Source organism: Miniopterus schreibersii (genome assembly GCF_964146895.1).
Source record: "Miniopterus schreibersii genome assembly, chromosome: 21".
NCBI classification, from domain to species: Eukaryota; Metazoa; Chordata; class Mammalia; order Chiroptera; family Miniopteridae; genus Miniopterus; species Miniopterus schreibersii.
In genome coordinates, this window is record NC_138123.1 from 10,917,868 (window position 1) to 10,934,990 (window position 17,123).

At 43.9% G+C, this 17,123-nt stretch overlaps 1 protein-coding gene across 1 annotated transcript in view; it reads left to right on the forward strand.

Annotated features, from left to right (window-relative positions):
• The first annotated feature begins 4,246 nt into the window (after positions 1 to 4,246).
• Positions 4,247 to 17,123, forward strand: part of GREM2 (gremlin 2, DAN family BMP antagonist) — an 84,053-nt gene continuing 71,176 nt past the window's right edge. The window contains exon 1 of the mRNA XM_081124071.1: positions 4,247 to 4,438. The gene's annotated coding sequence lies outside the window, so the exon portion shown is untranslated. The remainder of the gene's footprint in view (positions 4,439 to 17,123) is intronic.

Genomic DNA, 17,123 nt, shown 5'->3' on the forward strand with positions numbered 1-17,123 from the left:
TGGGGAAAGAGCCGGGGGAGTGGCAGGCACCGTGACGGACTGCCCTGCCATTACCTCCGCTACATTTATCATCATTAAATTTTATTTTAGCCAGTAGTCAGTCACTGCCTAGCCTGTGTCACAAGCACGCGTAGGTCAAAGGTGGCTCTGTCTCCCCTTCGCTCGGATTCTGCCCCTTCATCTCTTCTCACCCCTGTCTCAGAACTGAGAGCACAGCGCAGAGGCCTTGCTGGTATCTAATAAGCACGAACTAATGAATCCAAAAACCCAGGCCACCTGATCCCTGGGTCTTAAGGGAAAATACGGGGCTCAAGCTGAATATGTGGGCCTCTTTCCTATTAATTTCCCCAGCTCCTCTGTGGGTTGTGCTCTCGGCTCCACTGGGATGACACAAACATGACAGATGGCACTCTCATGCCCAAAGAGTTTATTCTGCAGCACGGTAAGGGCTATATCTTTTGCTATAAAACTTATCAATCACTGTTATGGATTTCGGGCAGAAATACTGTGACACAAGAGAGATAAATGCTATTCCATACTTGTTAACAGTAGAAACTTGTGGATGGTAAGAGTATAGATTCGTATATATCCGTGAATCATGGATACATCGTTTGGAGATATTGATGTAAGTATACAGCATTAATAAGCAGAGTTTCTGGCTTTTTACAAGATAAAGATTTTTATCCGATGGAAGAATATATATTTAGGTTGAAATTTTAAAATGCCATGTATCAAAATCATTTTAATAATTTAAAATTTAAACCGCTACGATAATCTAAGTAAAATGATTATCGCTCTAACAGAACTAAACAAAGTGTGGGTTTATCAATAAGTTGATTGTTAAAAGAAAGGCACTAAAATGAATACGGAAATAACCAGAAAAAATTATAAGCATTACAATGGCGTCCAGCCGATGATGGAAAGAAAATAAATTAATAGGTATAGAAAAGATAGTCTTCAGCATATTATTAGTTTTGTGGAAATCTAGTATCTTTGAATAGTAGAAAAAGAATTATAACCTTTAAAATTTTTTCTTCTATATTTAGAAAAGGTTTTTCTTATTACATATGACATATATTCATCATAGGATATATATAAGGTCAAAAGACCATCTATAATCATCTTTAGTCCAGAAATATACTTAGAGCATAAACAATTTTTCTACTTCATAAACATACGAAAATTCTTCAGTTAAATTACAAATTCGTTTATATGATTTTAAAGGTCTATAATGAAGTCAAACCCTGGATCATCTAGTCTGACATTTTCAGCAATTCGTAAATAATCTCTTTAGATGCCTGCGAGCCCTTCTTTCGAGCACTGCAGTGGCAGGGAGATCGGCAGCTTGCCAGGAGATGGTTTCGAAAGCTCCAATTATGAGAAGCCCCCCCTCTATCCTAAATTTTGTCTGCTTCTTTTGACTTCTTCCCAGAGTAGCCCTGGGCCTGCAATTCAAGTTTTCCCAGCCTTTGGCGCCATAACCATAACTAGATCGTGTTACCTTATGACACAAACTTTATCTATCAGATTAGGCTGATAATATTTACCCTGTTTTCTTCAGAGGGTTGTTTAAAGAGTCCAGCAAGAACATGACTCTACATTTGAGACATACATGGATGCTAAACACATTTCCCCTTTCCCAGCTATTATTTGAAAGATGCTAGCTTCACCCCAAGTCTCTTCTCCAAGACAAACCGCCCAATTCTCTCCTTCATGTCTTGCAAACGGTAATATCCAGAATCACTGTCTCATCTACTCCTCTGGGTAAACACCTATTTACAAATGTCTCCTGTGACAAGTGCCACAGTGAACGAGCCTGGGGGTTCTGACGTGGCTGAATGTGTGGGGACTAAAATAGGCTTGTTCTGCCACTGATTTGCAGGGCAGGCCACAACTGCGGGAGCTGCAATGTCACAGTTTTTCTTACTACCTCTGTCTACGTCGTTGTGAAGGGCTGGCTGAACTGCAGCATTTGAGACATGTGTCCGGAAAAAACTTATAGCTGTCGCAAAATGACCGAAAAGATAAATGTAGAAGAATAAATTCTAATGATTCATTTTCTCCTAATCACATGACTGATCGGGTATCAGGGGTGGCCCCTGAATCATCCTCTTTGCTTTTCGTTAACTGAAAGAAAGAAGGCTTGAATTATTGCCTTAAATGAAGTTTAAGATTTATCTGCGGCTTTAAGTTACTCATGATTTTATTTACACTGTCTTTCCAGTGATGGAAAGATCTATAATGAGCCCCCGAAATAACAAGCAGAAAATATAACCACCTGCTTGTTTTCATCACTCCCTTTTATTTTTCCCCCCCTAGAAAGGCAATTCTACAAAAGTACAAGTTATTGGCAACTGAACTGAACCCATCATAACCTGCCTTGGAGTGATGTGTAAAATGAATGTTTATCAAGATGATCAGATGGTTTCATGAACTGTTAGCTCTGTGCACAAGGCAGGCAGAAATCAGAATCTGCTCTATTAACCCAGCTGCTTTTTTTTTTTTAGTTGTATAGTTTGTACAGAAAGGTACAGTAATCTCAGAAAGATAAAGAAAACGGTCATCCAGCCTCCCAGCTCTGTTTGCTATCTACCTTCACAACCTCAGGCAAGTCGCTTTATCGATCTCCAACTCTGCTCCTCCACCTGGAAAATCTCCTTTCTCTCTAAGGCTGTTGAGACCCTCAGAGGAAATGCACTCTCCACCTTCAAGGATTTACGACCGTGCTATTTTTTTTTAACTGCCCACCTAAAGAAAGGGAATGGATTAGAGTTGTTAAAATAATCAGGATATGCCATTTGATGTGGGATTGTGGTTGGCAGACACCACCAGCCCAATGTGATTTTGTTTTGTATTTCTTTGTCAACTTCGGCTGATTTCAGGTTGGCCCATTCTGAAAACAGGTTTCATTTCAGAGTTCCTGGAAGGCACCCAAGTAAGAAAAGCAAGCAGGTAGTCTGTTTGGTGATAATAAATTTCAAAACCTTTTTTTCCCCCCTGTGATTTTTGCAACAAAATGTGTGATGAGTTGGGATGGAACCAGGATGCCAAATACCAAATAGCACACAAAGGCATAATACTGGGAAACATTTTTTTTTTCCAAGTCAAAAATCAAAATAGAGCTCAGTGGTTTTTAGAGGCCATGGCTTCTTATCAAGAATAACTGTCATTAGAATGTCCATAGGCACCGGTGAAAAGGATTCAGGGGCAGACTTGAAGGACCTGGTTTGATAACACAGGGCGAAGCTATTCCTAATTTTCCCAGACAGTCTGTAGGATGGAAGATTTTCCTGGGGCTCTTTCCCTGCTGGGGGGCCAGAGGTTTCTCTCTCCTGACATACACAGATTACATTTTTTAATCCAGGAAACTTTATCGGTCTTCTCTGGCCAAGGAATCAGACCAAGAGAGTCTCAGCCTTGAGGCTCCACTCTCGGTGGAGAGAAGACCAAAAATTAATGGGCAGGGGAAGCGCGCAGGCGTCACGGGAGCCTTGGGATGCACCACACCGAGCCCACGCGCCCACGCGCCCGTCCCACGCGGGGCCTGGCCCGGCCTCACTGCTCCACGTTCCCTGGGCGCTCCGGAGTCTGACGCGCATTAGAGACCCGGGCAGTCAATGCGCAAAAACAGGGGCAACGATGCCCGGAGCGCTGTTTGGAACAGAAACCAAACTCAGGCAAGGAGCGTTTCCCACCGAATTCGTGCAGGTTTTTATTAGCTGAGCCCTCACTTGGCTTATAAGGCTCAGCTTGCTTTTCATGTCACTGGCCTCAGTTATTGAAAACAATAGGGGGGGAGGGAGGGAGGAAAGGGGGGGAGAGGGGAGAGAATGCAGGCGCATCACACACATGCTTTGCGCATTTTTCGCATTGCAAACCCATCCACAGAAGGAGGGAGATCTGGGGCGACGGAGCGGGTTTTGCGGGTTGAGGGGGATGGAGGATTTCTCTGCCTAAACAAGCAGTTTTGGATCTGAAGGCTGCTGGAAAGAAAAAAGAAATACAATGTTGCAGCTGCCCGCCAGGCTGTAAAGCCACAGGCTGCGAGCAGGAGCAGGGGAACCCTGCCCCGGGCCGCAGCGCGCGCGCGGCTGCGGGTTTGCGGGTCCGCGCGGGCGGGGGCGGGGCGGGGCGGGGGCGGCCGGTGCGATTCGCTCGGCGCGCGGAGCCAATCGGAGGCCCCGGCGGGGCGGCGGTAACCGGGCGGCGCGCGGCGCGGGCGGCAGAGCGGGGGCCGCGCGGCTCGGGCTCGGGCATCTGCAGGCGCTGCCGCCGGCCGCCGGGCTGCTGTCTCCGCGGCGCGCGGCGCCTCTGCGCTCCCGCCGGCTCCCGCCGGGTCCCGCCGCCGCCGCCGCGCCCAGGGCGCGCAGACCAGCCGCGGGCAGCGACAGAGGCACGGAGGGGACCCGAGGAGGAGGCTGCCGTCGCGTCGCTGCAGGTACGGGGGTCGCCGCGGCGGGTGCGACGCGGGCGCGGGCTCTGATTCCTGCCCTCGCAGGACACTTGCGAGGAATTGTCACGGTTCCGTCGCGGGTCCGGGTAGACAGGCAGCGCTGAGCGCGTGTGTCGCCGGAGTCATCACCCTCTGTAAAGCTGTTGGCTTGCGTTTGGGGGGCCACGAGGTTTTTATTCACCGATTGGATTATCCGTGGGTATAACGCAAGGACCTTCAAACTTGACCGTGCGCTCTTTTTATAAAAAAAAAAAAATTTAAAAAATAACCTCAATACCTGCACGTTGTCAGGCTATCCATTTATACCTCTTGGTGACCTCCTTTAGAGTTATGACCTAGAGCAAGTCCAGCGAACACCATGTGGCTGCTAGAAAGCGGCTTTGAACGTTTCCCACCTACCTTCCCGGGAAGGGCCTCCTTCTAGGAATGGGACCCGCGGGGGACGCCGCATGGCACATGCCGAGGGGACAGGCTCATGAGTGAAATGTCACTGTGTCACTATGCGACGGCTGAAGAACAGGAGAGGAGGGAGAGGGGCACTCTTGCTGTGTACCTGGTTTATTTTTATAGATGCCTTAGGAGTGGAAAATGCAGTTGTAATTCTGCACCCACAGGCCGGGTGTGTTGCAGGACCTCGGGTATTTACTACATGGAAAAGTCATGAATCGGAACCTGTCATAAATATTCCTGCAAGGCGGTGTCAATTTTTTGGTTTGATTTTTACTGGATCTTAAAATTGGTAGACTTCTGTCCATCTCTTTCTTTATGCCGTTTATTTTGAGACACGCGTTTTATTTTTTTAAAAAATCAATTTCCCGAGGTTTTGTCATGTTTGATTTTGATTTTTGAAGACGGTTATATAACATCCCCCCCCCCCCATTGATTACTTGTGATTAAATTAGTGTTGCTAAATGAGTTCAGTCTTTCCCTTGCACAAGCCCGAGGGGACCGAATGGAGGCTCAATGACAAGATCAGTGTTGCTTTGGGCGATCCTCGGATATTGGTGTGTAACTGCTCCCAATTTCTATAAAAAGAGCTTTTCCCGCAGGGAAGAACATACACAGATTGGGAGTCCGGTTCAACGAGAGCATGACACGCAGCAGGTGCAGGAGCAATGGAATATGTTATTTTAAGTCTAAACAGCACTCCTGTCAGTGGATTCTTAGTAGATCACTTCCAAACCACCCACTGATCGCTCACAACCAGTCCCGTATTCAGTCATGCCTGGTCTACAGGGCACGGCCTATCCCAAGACATGTGCTTCCCCACGGAAGATAAAGTTGTAAGAAAGGTATTTGTACGAACATATCACAAGAGGAGAATTTACATCGCCCTGTTTCTCATGGGATGAACATGTTCTTTTGTCATTAAGGGAAATTCACGCTTGGAGTCATGCAAACTGTCTATATTTTTGCCCATTCCCAGATTTGAATGACTTAACAAGGTGTTTTTGAATGCATGTCAGAGGCTAGATAAGGCAAGTAAATATTATATTTAGGAGAGGGAATTTTTATTTTATAGGTGAATATTTCTCTCTTTCTACATCACAGGGAACTTGATTGTAAAGAATTTACCTATTCAAGTAAATACAAATGAATTGACCCAACTAAATTCTATTCGTAGTTAAAAGGGTAGCTTTGTATCACTGTAAACATTTGTCAGTTTTCTAGAGATACAATATCTGAACTAAATGGAGACCCCTTTCCCTCTTACCATTCAAACTCTTAAGCCATGTTGGGCATTTTGGTAGCAGCTGAGTGAACAAGAGACTGAATACATAGACTTTGTATGGACTGAGAGACACTGGTGGATTTTTAAAGGTAAATAGAAACAGTGCTTTGATTACTCATTGTTTTTGTGCTGTTGTTTCTCACTGAGAGACGAAATCAAAAGTTCCTTCCCTGTGGATCTTAGTAGAGTCAGCCAGGGCTTTAGACACTCTCAAGTTGTGTTTGGTAAAGTTTGAACAAGCGACATGCCTTTAAATCTCTTTAAAGTAAACGCCTCTTCCATAGCCCTCTTCTAAGCAGAGGAATGGAATTAGACTCAGAGTCTGGGCGCCAGGTTCTTATTGATATGGAGGGGACTGGCCGGCCTGGGTCAAGGACAAACACTGAGAGGCACTGGCACACGCAGATTAGACAGGCCCCGTCTGTGCTCAGGTGTGGCTACAGCCAGCACGCCAGGTGGCAGGCGTTTCCTCAGTGTCAGGGACCTTGAAGTATTTAGGAGAAAAGTTAAAAAAAAAAAAATGATTTCAACTGGGGAAATGTGCCGAGTATTGGGCTTGAAACAAGTCACACAAAGTACCAACAAATGAGACATATCGTTTTGAAGGGGAAAGTATGCAATTATTTAGGCCTCTGGTGCTGTCTACTTGTTTGCTTAGCTATTTCTCTTTTTACCACAGTGTTCTTTTTTTTAAAGATTTTTTTTTTCTTTTACTTATTTTTAGAGAGAAAGGAAGGGAGAGGGAGAGAGAGAGAAACATGGATGTGAGAGCAAAACATCAGTTGGCTGCCTCCTGCACGCCGCCCACTGGGGATTGATCCCGAAACCCAGGCATGTTCCCTGACTGGGAATCAAACTGGGCAACCTTTCAGTGCACAGGGTGATGCCCAACCAACTGAGCCACACCGTCCAGGGCATGTTCTGTTTCCTTTTTCTATCAACTAAACATGTTGACCTATAATGTGTAGCATTAATTTTGAGCACAGTCAGGCTAAAATATGGTCCTGAAATCATGGATCTAAATGCAGATATTTCCTATTGCCACCGCCTCTAGTTGGGAGGACGTCTTTGCTTGGCCAGCTCAGCCACAGGGCCCAGCGGGGGTGGAGCACGCTGCTTTGCAGAGCAGAGCCCCAGAACCATGTGAGAGTGAGAGCACAGTGACAGAGCAAAAGGACCAGAGTATGCAGAGAGGTGGTGTAAAGATTGGCATCCTTAAACAGAAATCCAGGAGCCAAAGGAGTAAGAGTTTATTTCCTCAAATAAGCTCCAAGTAGAAAGTGTCAGTGAGATTTTCTGAATATTTTAAACAAATTCCCCTGCATACATGTGCATCTCATGTAGATGTGATGTGAAAATAAATTCGTTTTATGTACATACAGTCCAGTAGAGGGCAGTATGCAGACTCTGAAAAGGGATGCCTCCTCTCGACCAGGGGGAGACTCCAGTCTCCAAATGGCTAAAAAAATAATCTCCCTAACTTTATACGCCTTACTCCCTTTGGGAGAAGAGTCTGGAGTCTCATGAAGGGATACACCGTTCTGAAAGGTTTGTGTTTATTTTTACCTCCAGGTGTGGTATTGCCTGACAAAATGACTTCAGCATACTTAACAGAGAAAATTTCCCTTTCTTTTAATTAGCTTCACTCTTTGAAGCAGCCTTTGTTTTTTATTTTTATTTATTTATTTGAGAGAGAGAGGAAGTGGGGAGGGTGGAAGAGGGAAACATCGATTCGGTGTTCCACTTATTTATGCATGTGTATTGGGACAATGCTGTAACCCGCTGAGCTACCCGGCCAGGGCTCCTCCAGCAGTCTCTGTCTTTACTCTGTGAGGAATTGGGTGGGAGAAAGGGAAGCAGAATTTGGAGAAAAGAGGAAAAGAAAGAATGGAATTTCTTGAGTTGGTTCTCCAGGGGAAATGTTATGAGCTGCTTTATCCATAGACCTAGTTTTGATTTTCAGCATGTCTCAAATGTAAGGTCAGGGCCCCGAGGATACATTCTGGACACTGACAATCAGCGTGCCTCCAGAATCCTAGCAGAAGAGCTGGAATCGCTTCTCTCAGTGGGATCCAGATTCTAACACACGTGCTAAACAATAAGAATTATTATACATCCACTTCCCAGAAGTTCAAAGAAGGTCAAGTTTAGTCTATAATAAACCTAGTCCAGCCTTTTTCAAACTTATGGCTACTGAGGTATTTCCTTGCACTGTTGTTACCTTCACAGATCAGTCATATTCTAAAGTCATACTATAAATGTGCATAGAAGGGAGGAAATCACTCTTGAAGTGGGCTCCCTGTGACTGGCAGCCGTCATTTCTGCATGATTTATCCTGACTTAGCTAGGCTGGCGATTTTACCATCAGGACACCCTGTCTCTTTGGCACCTTTGATTCAAATGCTGCACAACTTGCTCCCAAGCCTGAGGGCCCTCGGAGAAAGCTCAGAGAGGGGCTTTGAAAACAACGTCTGAGAGGCCCAGAGCAGAAGCACCCTGGGTGTAAAAGCTAAGAGAGGAGAAGACAGAAGGGACATTGGTCTGGGGACGGGCACACTGGGGAAGGGGAGTCATGACAGCCGTGTCAAGGAAGACTGATTCTGAGGCTTCGGGAGCTGTGGCTCCTGGAAGGACCAGGGCTGCCCAGCAAGGCCTCAGGAGCTTGTGAGCGTGAATGGGGCCTTGGACACTGATCGACACTTCTCTCTGGGGCCACTGTGTTCTGCTAGGAAATGTGGTGTCCTTGAATCTAAGCCAACAGTTTCTTCAAGGACAAAGGAAAGATTTCTTGGTGTCTGGGAGAAAAGGGAGGCCGTGGTGAGTCCGCTCCATTCTCAGCCGATTAGCCCCTGCTGCCCTTGGTTTACTGTCTGGCACGACGTAGCGCCTGGTGGGGGGAGAGCTTGGGTACAAGGGGAATGGTCCTCCTGGGTCACTCTGCAGCCAGACGCAATGCTGTGGTAGGAGGGTGGTAGCTGGGAAGAGAGGGGGAAATAAATCCTAGAGGCTGAGCTGGGGATGGTAAGATTTATGACCCAAAGCCTAAGACCAAGAATCTCCACTGCTGTTTTTCAATTTACTTTTTTTTGTGTGCGTGTGTGTGTGAATCCTCACTTGAGGATATTTTTCCCCATTGATTCTTTTAAAAAGAGTGGAAGGGAGGGAGGGGGAGAGAGAGAGAGAAACATCAATGTGAGAGAGACACATGGATTGGTTGCTTCCCGCACATGCCCGCACCAGGGCCAGGGATTGAACCTGCAACCCAGGTACGTGCCCTTGACCAGGAATCGAACCTGAGACCCTTTTTGACCAGGAATTGAACCTGAGACCCTCTGATCCAAGGGCCAGAATATCTACCCACTCATCCACACCAGCCAGGGCTGTTTTTCAGTTTTTAATGTAGTCCTTCCCAGATCCTATCAGTCAGATTAACTCTAGGTTCCATCTCCCTTTTCTAGATTACTTTCCAATAAAGAGATCTCATGGCTGTCGGGGAGTTCTCTTTGAAAGCCTTAACCTGTTGAGAGGCAAGGCAGGAAAAGCCAGATCATAGTGTGCTGGCAGATGCAATAACCCTCATAAGGAGACACACTTGAGGGTATGTTACACTCAGAAAACACTTCTGAATTATCAATGCAAGGGAATTAGAAACAAAGGAAATATATGATCTATGGAAAAATTCTCTTGAAGGAGAGTTTTTGAATGACATGACTCCAAGAACACAAATACTCCCAAGCCTGACTTTCATGTTGTGGATTAGTAGCTGTTTTGAGCTAAAATTATTGTCTCCTATAATTTATTTAGACAGTGAAAGAGAGAAATAAAAAAAAGAGAAGGCACCGAGCAGGGGAACAGTCGACTAGCTCATGAGAAATGTGAAGTTGACTTTGTCTAGTACAAACATTGTCCACATTAAAAATATTATTCAACCTGGCCCTACAACTGCGACTTCGAAGGCTGGGAGGAAGCTAATCTTATCATGTATGGAAACTAGCCACTTTGCTCTGCTTTGGTGCAATTATATCACGAACCCTGGATAATGCATTACATTTTCTAATTATAGTAGCAGCGTTTGTGGAAAGTTGATAGATGTGTGATATTATCCTCATAGTTAATAAAAGTCACGCAGCTCTATAATGAGATTCCCTGCCCTGTGCTTTTGCTAGGAATCTAAATTTCATCACATTTTCAAACAACCTTTCATTTTCCCTTATTAATTATTTTAAATAGTAAGACTCATTTAGTATCTGTTGAATCTTTAACATGGGCCAGATTATACTAGACACATGCGTATAAGTATATTATCTAATTTAATCTTTGCCACAACTTGGGAGTTTTCCTCTGCAAGTCTCACTGTTTGAGAGAATTGGTTATAACCATAACATTTGATAGCAATTGATTTATACAAGCATGTATTTATTCAGCTTCTTGGTATAATATAAGAACAGCAGCAGTAACAACAATAATAATATAGCATGGTTATTATTACTAGTATGGTTCTTTATATTATATTTTCACATACATAGCTGCTTTTATTTCTTATATAAGCCATTTACTCACACGTACAAAAATAAAAACAACAAACATCTTTCTATAGCACCGACTTGTCCCTAAATGATTGAAATTACAGCTATGAACATAATCTTGGTTGATTATTGCTTGGTTTAGGTCCACATCCATAGGAATATCTCACTTGGTAGAGTATAAACAGAAGAAAGCTATTCGCCCCAGGCCTGCTCCTTGAGAGGGAAGAGACCTGTGTGGATTTCACGCTCCTGCCAAGGCTGTGCTCTTATCCTGGGGCCACATCTCTAGCCTGCAAGACATCTCCCCCTTCACTGTTCCTTATGAAATATTTGGAGCAATGCAGAAATGCGTAGCTTCAGGCATACATATCCACGACTTCAAATTGTCAAATAATCTGAAAAAATACTTAAGATATCTCACTTCTGCAAACTCAGAGAACATAAACATCAGAGGAAGGAGACTTTTTTGACCTAGAAGAGCGTTGTCTGGTTATTATGAAAACTTACTGACCTAAGAAGCTCTCAGATCTGGGTTGACGATTTGCTAAAGACCTTATAGGTGGTATCCAATTTTACCAAAATCCTAATATTATTATTATTATTCCCATTTTAGAGATACCAAAGGCTGGGCGAGATTAAGAGCTTTCAAAACGTCACACCGCCAAGCAAGTTGCAGAACTAGGTTTCAAACCCTCCCTCCACATTTCCCATAGTATGCTGTGCCTTCAGTCACTCATTCATAAATATGTGTGAATGAGCGCAAGGCCTGGGCAAGGTTATAGGATATAATAGTGACGAGCTCAAAGCTTGTGGGAAAGACCAAGAATAACCTAGTAATATACTGGTGTTTGCTGAGTATTACAACAGAGGATGCTCTAAAAATCTGTGATATTATTTTTGCCTTTTGACAGAACCTTTTGACAATATAAGTCATAATAATAGCACAAACCCTTTCTTTACATCATTCCAGGTATTTCCCCCCCCATCCAGCACAGCATGGTTTTAGTCTTCTTTGTGTAATTATTTTTGTAAATTGTTTATATGGTTCACTAAGTTTTAGTTTTTTGGGGGAGAGACTGTATTTCTTTTTCACTTATAAAAAAACTCCAAGTACAGAATTGGTGCTTAATTAATTGTACTGCTATGGAGAACCAACTGCATCTCAGTCAGATGTAGCTAATTTCGAGCCAGGATCAGAGCCCGTGCTTACCTGTGAAAGGTGCATATCTTGCCTAAGTTAAACAGATGAGAAACTCAGTCACTTGTCCTGGAAAAATGTTTTCCTTTTAGCCTGTGTTACTGATCCCTTGAGTTACACATCCCTGTTTAAAACGATCACTTCTATAAGAAAACTGAACTGTCAATGAAAAAAAAACACCAAATGAATTCTATTTTTAAAAACGAGGTACTTCCTTGACTTTAAAATACTCAGTGAACCATTTTGACAGGTTGTTTTTTTCCCAAGTGAAAGAAAACTATTATTACAGGATGTCAAGGTGTTCCAGTCTGTCCTTCGTTCCTCTGGGGTTACATGGGCTGGTTATAATATACTTGAATGCTCGCTAGCTCTCTGGGCTCAGTGCTTTAATTTGGCAGTTAGCAAACGCCAGCTCATGCAGAGAAAAGCGATGAGGTTACTGAAGATTCAGTGCCATTTTGGGGGTTGGAAGACTTAATTTAGGAGAAGCAGGAGAGCTGAAGAAGACTCATTTGCTCTATGTCAGCGATTTTCAACCTGTGTGCCACAAGAATTTTTAAAACATGCACTGACCTCTCTTCCATTAGGTTGTCAAATTAAAAAAATGACAACAGCCAACACAACAATAGCCATCTGGTGTGAAAGCATCAACATTTTATCTATTTTTCTTGTCAGATCGGCAAAAAATAAATTTTTTGGTGTGCGGCAGAATTTTAGTGATTAGTTTATGTGTGCCATGAGATGAAAAGGGTTGAAAATCACTGCTCTTTGTGCTTGCAAAAGGCAGATTTTAAAAAAACCTTTATAACGGGAGATGTTTGTTTTTTTACTTTGGGGGAGTCTATGAGAATTCAAGGGAATCTGTCAATTTAGATGGTAAAAATTGCATCTTTACTTTGACGACTTTGTAACTGAAATTTCACATTCCCTTTGGTTATGAATGTGAGCAACTAACCACTGTGGTATTAGCAGAACTGTGGCTTTGTCACCAATGGAAATCAGAGCTATTTTCATATGTTACAGCCGATACAGATGTCTCCAAATATCACTTACATGGATCACTACTTCAAGATTATGGCAGTTATTATACCTGCTTCTAGAGCTCATTTTAGTTAGTTATAAAGAAGACCATATAAATCTATATTCCACTTTTGTTTTTAAATATGGGGTGTCTCAAAAATGTTTACACATTTTGAATAATTATTAATTCCAACGGGTTAAATCTGAAAAGAAAGAAACATCAACTGAGCTATCAGAAAAATGTGTATACATTTTCTTGGGACACGCTGTATATGGATATACACACATTTGTGTGTAATATGTACATATAGTTTCCTATGTAATGTTTCTATTTCTGAATTTAGAAACATTTTTTTTGAGAATGAGATCTTAGGCCTCCTCAGACCCAAAGGGGCCCCTGCGGGGCAAAGTTAAAAAAACACACACTACTCTATAGGGTGGTAAATTTGGCTTATTAGATGGTGATCTTTCTATCCCTGAAGTTACCGCAGGTAGAATTGCCCACCCGTGAGCCCAGGGAGCTCGTGCTGGTGGAGGTGGGTGCTGGATGGAATTCAATTGAGGGGAGTCAAGTATCAGACCCGGAGCTGGGCCCTGATGCTACCCCTTAACACTGGGGCTTTGCACGGTCAAGACAAAGGGATGAGGACCAGTCCAGCTCGTTCCTCAACTTGACTATGTGAGGGTTTGAGCCACCAGCTTTGTTAAGGAGGGAAGAGTTCTTAGGGACATAGTTCATGCTGCAGATCTTTGCGTTTGTAACTAGGATGGCCTCAAACGTCAGCACTTACTTGCTTCATGCTGATTGGGATTCTCTTTTCATGTTTTTCCCCCCTGTGCTGTACTGTGACATGGTCAAGGGACCACGATTATTTTCATCTTTATGCTTCTGGTACAAGACGCTTAATGGTTGGCGAGTCAATGAGTCAATGAACGAATGCCCCTGTGGAGTCATTACTGTTGCAGAACCAGCGGCCCCTTTTTTAAGATAAATGAAGAAGACAAGAAAAGATACTTCTTCTGTTACTCTGTGCTAGTGTCGTCTCAGGATGGGCTCAGGGACAACATCAGTCCTATGTCACGCTGTTAAATTCTGGGCCACTGAATGTAAGATGTAAGCCTCAGGAAGAACCCTGTTAGCGGTCAAATGAGCAAACTCTCCTGTATTCAGCTCAGTGGAAGGGTTGACAGCAAATGCTTTCAGGATGCTGGGACGTTGGCGGGCTCTGGATGTTTCTAGGGAGGTCAAGTATTGTATTGGGGTCAAGTATTGTATTTAGCTGAGGAGGAGCCCAGGGTCCCTGCAAGTGTGCCCTTCATTCTCCTTCGGCTGCAGAACCTGTTCTGGAAGGCATTGCTTGTGCTGGAAGGGAGAGCTGGGAAGGGGCAAGGAAGGACTTCTTGTGCACTTCCTAGGCCTTCTAGATCTTTGAACATCCAATATGTCAATGAGTTTTCATAACAACTTCTTCAAGTAAGTGCCGTTGTCCACATTTTACCAACAAAGAGCTGATGCTCACTGAGTTTCAGTAAATTTCCTAACTTCACAGAGCCATTAGGTTGCTAAGCAAGCATTAAATCAAGGGCTTAAGAACTCCGAATAAAATTCAGTACCTTTTTGCTACCACAAAGTCCTAAAACACTGCCTTTTCCTTCAGTAATTCTGGCTCTGTTGCCTCACATTGATTTAGGTTTCGTATTAGAGACTCACAGAGATACAAACCCAGCTGGATTGTGTTGGATAAATACTAAAACACAGAGGGGGGTGCACTAATTTTCGAGCATGGACTTTGGAGTAGGATAAACCTGGCTCCACTCCTATCTGTTGGGGCTCTTACTTAGCATAAAGAACCCTCATCTAAAACCCTATACTACTGTTTTAAGAATGACGTGACATAATGCTTTTAACCCAGGCACAAAAAAACCACTATTACTAATTTTCTGCAGGCTTTTGATATGAGTGAATTGGGCAAAAAAAGCAAAGGTCTTCAGAATGTTTGATAAAAGAACAGCTCATTATTGTGAATAGTTTGGAATTGGGAGTTCACATCCGATTTTGTGAGCTGAGTTAAATAAATGAAAGGGTTTGGATGGTGACTTTATCTGTTATATGAAAATAATAATTATTTGGAAGAGAAGCTAAACACTCTTAACAGAACCGTTGATTCACTTGACAAATATTTATGGGGCTAGAGCTAGAAAATGGCAAAATATCAAAACATGGACTGTATCTGCAAGGACCTTATAGCTACTGGGGAAGACAAGACATGCGGGCCAACAAGATAGAAGCTTGTAGAATCGGTAAAGAGGTAAACAGACGAGGTGCCACTGTTGTTGGAGGAGTGAGATGTTACTTCCAGTGGAGAACCCTCAATGCTCCAGTAAGACCTGGGCAAATCGCACAGTGTGCTACTCATGATTTCCTTCCTGTTTTCTACACCCTCTGACACCTGTTATATATTTAATGCCTTCTAACTCATGGGGTTTTAGAGACTGCGAACTAGTTGGGGAACCAGACTTAGGAGGAAGGCTTCCCAGTTCCCTGTCCTGTCCCCTCCCTCCTACACCATGCTCCCCAGTGACCCCCCACCAGTAGGCTGAGTCAACAGTACCTGAAGTGTTGTAATCCAGATTTCACAAAGGTCCAAGGTACGGCCTACAGGCTACGTGCCAAAGTTGGGGAGAAGTCATTTTGCTTGGGGGACAGACAGTAGAGGGATTTTGTATAAATGCAGCTGAGTTTAATTTGAATGCGTTTTTCTCCTGCTCTCTGCACTACTAAGTATTCCAGCTCCAGAGTTTGAACTCCCCAAGGCTGAGGCCCATCGGAATGGTCTCAGACATTACAGAAGTCTAGCGATGCCTTTGGCTCAAGTGACGAATGGATGGAAAGTGGAATAAAGTAGGAGGAATAGAAAAATAGCCTTTGATTGATGCTGCTTCTCAGGTTCCCAACTGCTGTGGCGCGTTTTGTCTTATGGAAGTAATAGCAATGACTTTCCCTTCCCTCTGTTTGGACCAAGGGAGGATCTTCTTTGTGATATGTGTATACATTCAGGCTTTTGCCCATCTCCAACACTAGTGCCTTCACTAGTCCAAATGCCCCAGTTGGACCGGTTTATTGGGTCATGCTCAGAGTTACTTTCACCAACAAATGCATTGTCTGGACAGGATTCAGGGAAAGAAGGGAGTTTGTGTCAGAGTCCATGCAGAACTTTCCCCTTCTGGGGGAGAACACCCTGCTGGTCTCTAGCCAGGTCATGTTGGCCCTGTGCTCCTCTGCCTACACTCACCTTTTATTTCTGGAACCAGACATGCACACAACCAGACATCCATCTGGGACAGACTCCCCAATAAAAGGCAGGCACTTCCTTCACTTACTCTCGAATGAATGAATGAATGAATCAATCAATCAATGAGGCAGAGCAGCCCTTATCCATGGTGCTCCCCTGTAGCAGTGAGGGTCAGCAACAGATGGACTGTTGTCATGAGGGAAGTTTGTCCCTTGCAGAGGCAAGCAGACGTTTGACTCCAGGGGAGAAAGCAGCAGGGACCAGGACAGAGACCCAGCAGGGAGCGACCAGGGCAGAAGAGCCATACACAGCCCATGCCTGTTTCATCAAGGTTTGCCATCCCACTCCCGTTGAGTTGACGTGCCATTGACCTTGAGCAAATGAACTGTGGAAGATAAAACAACTAACTCCTAATAAAAAAGTTCTTTCCGTCCAAATTTGGAGCAAAAATCGTGAACTCTCTTGCTGGGGTTGAATGAGACAGCACTGCTGATGACTGATGTCTGAACAGGCTCCATATGGGCCTGTACAAAGGCAAGAAAATAACCCTCAGTTGTAAAAATACCTCCGATCTTCAGAAGGGCGACGTGCACCCGCCTGCTTCTGTCAGGTGGTTTTGCTATAAACGACTATTCTTGGACTAATAGAAAAATTTCCTTTTATAGTGATTGTACATTTTCCCAGATTATCAGTGTAGCATGCAAAATCCCACAAACTTCAGAAACTCACAAAGATCAAAGGCAGAGGGGCCCGGGGAGTCTCTAGACTCCCCACACACCAGAACAATAGTTTGGCTACCAGAAAGCCCCTTTAATGACAAGAAAGTATACTTCCCTAATCGCCACACTGCACTGTGAAAATTCATCTGCATCCCTAATTCTCGCATTAGGTATTCCTGTTG